The sequence below is a fragment of the Budorcas taxicolor genome, chromosome 9 (assembly GCF_023091745.1).
Source record: "Budorcas taxicolor isolate Tak-1 chromosome 9, Takin1.1, whole genome shotgun sequence".
Taxonomy (NCBI): domain Eukaryota; kingdom Metazoa; phylum Chordata; class Mammalia; order Artiodactyla; family Bovidae; genus Budorcas; species Budorcas taxicolor.
The window spans coordinates 35,644,004-35,650,401 of record NC_068918.1 but is presented as its reverse complement, the minus strand read 5'-3'; the positions used below and the strand labels follow the sequence as shown (position 1 = coordinate 35,650,401).

Genomic DNA, 6,398 nt, shown 5'->3' with positions numbered 1-6,398 from the left:
AGCATAGTTCTTAGCCTCATCACTGCTTACTTGCTTTCATTCTCTGTGAGCTCCTTGAATATATGTTCTTTATAACAATTTTCTTGATTGCCAGGCAGGGTAGCTGCCTTACAGATGCTCACTTTGCAAACAACATTTAAATGAAAAATAACATTTGGGTCGGATTAGTTTGCATGAATTAAAGGGAAAAAAGAAGAGGAGGACAAGGTACACTGGAAGGAATATAAACTAAACCAGGTAATAACCCACAAAGGTGGGCTCCCAGAGTCAGGTAAAACTTTACTCTGCCCCAGAATATTTCTAACTGAACCTCAACTCCTACTAACAGCTTCAGCATTTTTCTTTTCTTTGGGGGAAAAAAAAAACATCATGGGGGAGGGGGTGCCAGAGAATGACAAGTGACATGGTGACTCCCACATAAGTCAGCTTCCTCTTCCCCAAATCTGTTTCCAGAAACTCTGCCACATCATGCACTGAGAACCCCCTGGCTTCCAACTCAAAAGAAAGTCTCAGAGGTGTCAGGCACAGATGGCAGGAGCTCTCCTTTGGTGGTTCTCAATGATAAATAGCTTCCTGCCAGAGCGCTCCCCAACTCTGAACTCCTGGAAGAAAATTACCACGTGAGAAACAAAACCCAGGAAAAGGTTGGAAGCATACCCTGAGTAGGGTTTGTCACTCACATCTTCTAGGTTAAATGTGTCTGTGGGAACCCCTGGACACAGCTGTGGTCACAAATGTTCCATCCAACAACTGGACCCAGAAGTGGCCCATTTTTCTGACATCAAGAGACCTTCCATGGAAGGAAAACAGAAACAGCACAGATGGAGCTGCCTTTTCAAATCCTTGTGGATGTCATGAGATTAGCAGCTTTCCTCTGAGTCGGCCTCAAAGACTTCCTTTACAATTGTTCATAAGCTCGCTCAAGGGATAGGCAGTGAAGTTCACTCAAACAAAAACATAACCTCAAACATCGAAAACAGCTGGTGGAAATTGTGACTGTTATAGAGGAGCTGACTTATCTAGCTGAGTCAAAACAAGTGTGAGTGCTTCAAACAGGCACGAGATCAGAAACATAATTAGGTGTTTATTGAGTGCTGTCCTTCTTGATTTTTTTTCTCCCTTGCAGGACGTGAGTCTCCTCTTTAGGCTTCATCCTGACATGGAGTAAAACCCTTTATAATATCAGAATTGACATTTTTGAAAATTTATTTGAAAATAATTTTTTTTCTAATTATAAAAGTAGTCTGTGTTCTTTGGGGAAAAATTAGGGAACACAGAAAAACCACGAAAATAAAAATCATGTGTAATCCCACTGCCACTCTTTCCATTTTGTTCTTTTGACTCCGGATGTTCTTTTTTTAAAAAATAATTTTATTTATTTATGGTTGTGCTGCGTCTACACTGCTGCGTGGGCTTTCTCTGGTTGCAGCGCATGAGCTTCTCATTGTGATGACTTCTCTCATTGCAGAGCACAGGCTCTAGGGTGTGCAGGCTTCAGGAGTTGCAGCCCTTCAACTCAGGAGCTGCAGCCCCCAGGCTCTAGAGCACAGACTCAACAGTTGTGGTGCCCGGGCTTCGTTGCTCCACGGCATGTGGGATTTCCTGGATCACAGATCACACCCATGTCTCCTGCATTGGCAGATGGACTCTTTACCACTGAATCACCAGGGAAGCTCAACTTTGGTTTTTCATACACATATACACACCACACAATTTTAAATATATATTTAAATATGCCTGCATTAGTCACTCAGTCGTATCTGACTCTGCGACCCCATGGACTGTAGCCCACCATGCTCCCAGTCCATGGAATTCTCCAGGCAAGAATTAGTAAAATAACTCCTTTTGATACTGATTTTCACCTAGTCCGTATGACCATTTCCCGATGTCACTGATATATTCTTTCCCACATTTTTATGCCTGCATATGAACACTATAAATTATTGAGCTAATGCCAATTATAGACATTTGGGATATTCTGCACTATTGTAAAAAAGGCTGTGAAGAATACCCTTGTTGATAAATCTTTGCACATGTTCGTACTTAGAAAACTTACTTTCTCTTTCAAGGCACTGAAATTCAGGCTATAAAAGGGATTGTAATTGATATTGAAAGAGTATAGCTCCTTTCTCCCTGAGAGGTTCTGCCAATTGTCTTTTTCTGCATGTTTTGAGTTGAGTTAGCTCCTTTGGGAGGAGGAAATGGCAACCCACTCCAGTGTTCTTGCCTGGAGAATCCCAGGGACAGGGGAGCCTGGTGGGCTCCTGTCTATGGGGTCGTGCAGAGTCGGATATGACTGAAGCGACTTAGCAGCAGCAGCAGCAGCAGCTCCTTTTAGGACTTGCAGGCCTTCATGTATTCACAGAAGACTTGCTTTCAATCAAGTTAATGGTCTCTCCAGTTTGCAATGCAGAAACATTGAAATAACTGTTTTTTAAATGTATGACAAGAAATGAAAGCAATAAATATTAGAAAAGATTCCTAATCTTACTAGGAAAAAGAAAATATAGACGTGTAATTCCATCAAAAGAGGTATCAAAACTGATTAGACTGAGTTACTCAAAACTTTGTCTTCTGAAAAGCTCTCAAGTTGAAATGATTTGTAGCAGGTTTTACAACTGCAGGATACGAGCTAAAACTTTCCACTTTCTTATTTTTCCTATTTTTCTAATCCAAAAAGTGAAATGAAACATTCTTTAAGGAGAAGACTCAACTGGCAATATTATCTCTCCTTCGAAATTTACTGCCTGCATTGAAAAATTGCTTCTGTATTGGCACAAGTCATTCAGTCACTCACCATCGGGGGATGAATCACTCTCCATGTAAAGTCATTCCAGAATTTGGGTAACAGAGAAGTTTGCCTCCAGCCAAAAGTTCAACAAATGTTGGTAAAATTTAGGAAAATCATTATCATGAAAGGCTGCCATGGTTTCAAAGAGCATCTCTTAGTAGTTACTGCACTCTCTGACCTCTAAAAAAAGTGCAAGCAACTTCATGCACACACACAGCCCCTGCCAGTTTCCCTTAAAAATTTCATTCCCTTCATCACCACTGAGTGGAATTAAAAACAGTTGGTCAAGCTCCACTAATCGACAGCTGCTTGCAATTAGATGAAGCATTTAAAGCCATTCTCTTAACTACCTTCCCAACTGCCTAAGCATTCAGTATGAGCAATACACCGTGATAATCTGCCAGAATGTTTAACTTATCTCCATCTCTAGTGGTTTCTATACCTTCCTATTTTCTCCAGTCTTCCCACACACTGTCTGACTCTTCCAGTTCCTCTTGTTAAATTAGGGGTGTGCAGAGATTAGCTGAAACCAGGTCGAGCTGTTTTGTGCTAAGATGGAAAATTCTACCCAGGCAACTATTAGGGGGCAGAGTAAATCTTGATGTTTTGCAGAGAGAAAAGATTCCTTTTTTCCTCTTTTTTTATTAAACAATGAACTGGAAAGTTCACTGTAATTTTTCTCATCAAGGATGATGAAGAAAAACAAAAGTTCCTAGGCTTTTGTAAACTCTTTCCAATTCTCAAAAGTCACAAACACTCATTTTGGAGTAGGGAGAAAATGCACAGATCACTTTATTCAATTTTTGCCCTTTACAAACTGGGCATCAAAAGTCAAGATGCTTTTCCCAAGGTCACAGAAAAGAGTGGCAGTGCATGGCCTGAATCCAACTCTCTGACTCTTGGTCCAGATGGTTTTCTGCTACTTAAACTCCTTTTGCTAAAGAGAAAATCTTCCCACCTCTTCTAGAAGGAGGCAGAGACCATCATGGCTACCCCACTTGCCTTATCCAAGGGGTAGAGCAGCTGTTCTCCCCACCCTCTGCCCCACAAGCCTCTCCAGCCAGGAACTCATCCTGGGGCTTAAAGGGCAGGAAAACAACAGACATGATATGACTTCACCTACGCACTCATCTTTCTCACTCCATCGCTTTCAACTCCCCCACCTAAATAAGAACCCCCACAAAACCACATCCATGGGCACATAACCCTATTGTTTTTCTGTCTCATACTCCCTGATGCTTATCTCCATCCTATACCCATTTGACCTGTTGTGTGGTCAGTGAAGGAAGGGGATGAAGGGGGTGTTGGAGGAAGGAAAGAGAGAAGAAGCAAGAGAAGCAGAAAAGGACAATCAGTTGAAGGAAGCAGTTTTACCTCAAAACTCAAGAAGCAGATTCATGTCTAGACAAGAACGGGAGCCCTAGGACTTCCTTGGTGGTTGAGTGGCTAAAACTCCATGTTCTCAGTGCAGAGGGCTCAGATTTCATTCCTGATCAGGAATCTAGATCCCACATGCCACAACTAAGACCCTTCACAGCCAGATAAAATAAATAAGTAAAAATAAATGTTAAAAAAAAAAAGAAAGAAAGAAAGGGAGCCCTCACACCCCAAACCACTCACCCACAGCTCTGGCTTTTCTTATCTCTGCTCCTCCCAAGGTGAATCCCTTCCTTTCCAGAAACCTCCTATATTCCAATCTAGTCCACTCCTCTAGACAGTCATGGACTCCTTCTTCTGTCTCTGAGGACAATTCACTTTCTCCTTAAACTCATATTTCCATTATACTCACAGCAATGAGTTATCCTTATATTTTTTTCTGGTTCAAAGTCTTTTTGTTGATATTTTATAATGTTTATTATGAACATTTTATTATGTTGATCATTTTTTATATGAATAAAGGCTTCCCTGGTGGCTCAATGATAAAGAATCCATCTGCCAATGCAAGAGATACAGGTTCGATCCCTGGGTCAGGAAGATCCCCTGGAGAAAGAAATGGCAGCCCACTCCAGTACTCTTGCCTGGGAAATCCCATGGACAGAGGAGCCTAGAGGGCTACAGACCATGGGGTCAAAAAAAGTGTCAGACACATTTAATGACTAAAACAACAACAAAAATATATATGTATACACAGACACATATATATATTTCTGTTCTATATATAGAGTTAGAGCCATATAAATAAAGACAGAGATAGAGAGATTGAGATAACTTTTTTTAAGTTTTTCTATGTTAAAAAAAAGAATACTATTCTGCCTCTTGCCCATCTTGCAAGATGGTAGATGAAAACACAGAGAAGCTGGATAATAATAAGAAGAAACATAAAGCCAAGAAGGCTGATGCAAGGGCAAGGTTAAGAAGGGTAACCTCAAGCCCGAAACACCTCAAAAGGGGAAATCCCACAACAACCAAAACCCCATCCTAGTCAGAGGAATTGGCAGCTTTTCCCCATCTGCTTTGTGTTCCAGCAAAGTCGTGGAAAAGAGGAAGTAATCATAAGCTACATTTAATATTGAAATTAAAGAGAAATTTCTTTCTACTACACAAAACTTGTTTGGGTGGGGGTGACAGAAATGATGGGATACAAATGGCTAAGCTTCACCAAACACCTGGATGATGCTCCACTGAAGATGTACCTTGAAAGCTGGTGAGCCTCAGGAGAAAACCCTTCCATCAGATGAGAGGAAGCTGTGAGCTAGCGTCACTCCCAGCACCATTCCAAGCATCCTCACCGGGTACCACAGAGGCATGACGATGGTTTTCTTAAAGCAGCTGAGCAGTAGCATGCTGCTCGTGACTTGTCCTCAGTCGAGTTCCTCTGTTAGAACACACCAGAAACTTGTCATCACCACCTCCACAAAAACTGATGAGTGGTGTGGAAATCCCAAACATCTCCCTGAGGCTTATTTCAAGAAGAAGCAGCTTCATAAAGCCCAGACACCAGGAAGGTAAGACCTTCGATGCAGAGGAAGGGAAATTCAAGCTCACAGAGCAGCACAAGGTTGATCTGAGAGACCTGGACTCACAAATTCCGCCAAAAAATCAAAGCCATCCCTCAGTTCCAGGGCTACCTCTGTTCTGTGTTTCTGCTCACAAATTGGTGTCCTAAATATCTTACAAAGAACTGATACATTGACCCCCAAAAATTATTCTGGGTGGTGTAGGTATTATGTTGATCACAAGTATAAAGCTCGTCAACATAACGTAAATATATTGTAAATTCTGTGGATAATGATTAAATACATACCCTGTAACAGAAATGAATCTCATGATGAGTTCCTCAACCCTGTTTTTATCCCAATTAATTTATGCATCTATGATTTGATAGTATCTGGTGGCTCAGAGGATAAAGTGTCTGCCTACAATGCAGGAGACCCAGGTTCAATCCCTGGGAGGAAGATCTCCTGGAGAAGGAAATGGCGACCCACTCCAGTACTCTTGCCTGAAAAATCCCATGGAGAGAGGAGCCTGGTAGGCTACAGTCCATGGGGTTGCAAAGAGTCGGACACGACTGAGCGACTTCACTTCACAATGCTAAATTATGACAGTTTTCAGTTATTTCTTTTTCTAATTTTTCATATTTATAGAGGTAAGAGAAAGCGCTTGTTTT

The 6,398-nt window shown here is 41.5% G+C and overlaps 1 pseudogene; it reads left to right on the top strand.

Moving 5' to 3' along the window:
- Positions 1 to 5,063: 5,063 nt before the first annotated feature.
- Positions 5,064 to 5,916, top strand: LOC128053136 (60S ribosomal protein L6-like; annotated as a pseudogene).
- Positions 5,917 to 6,398: the final 482 nt, after the last annotated feature.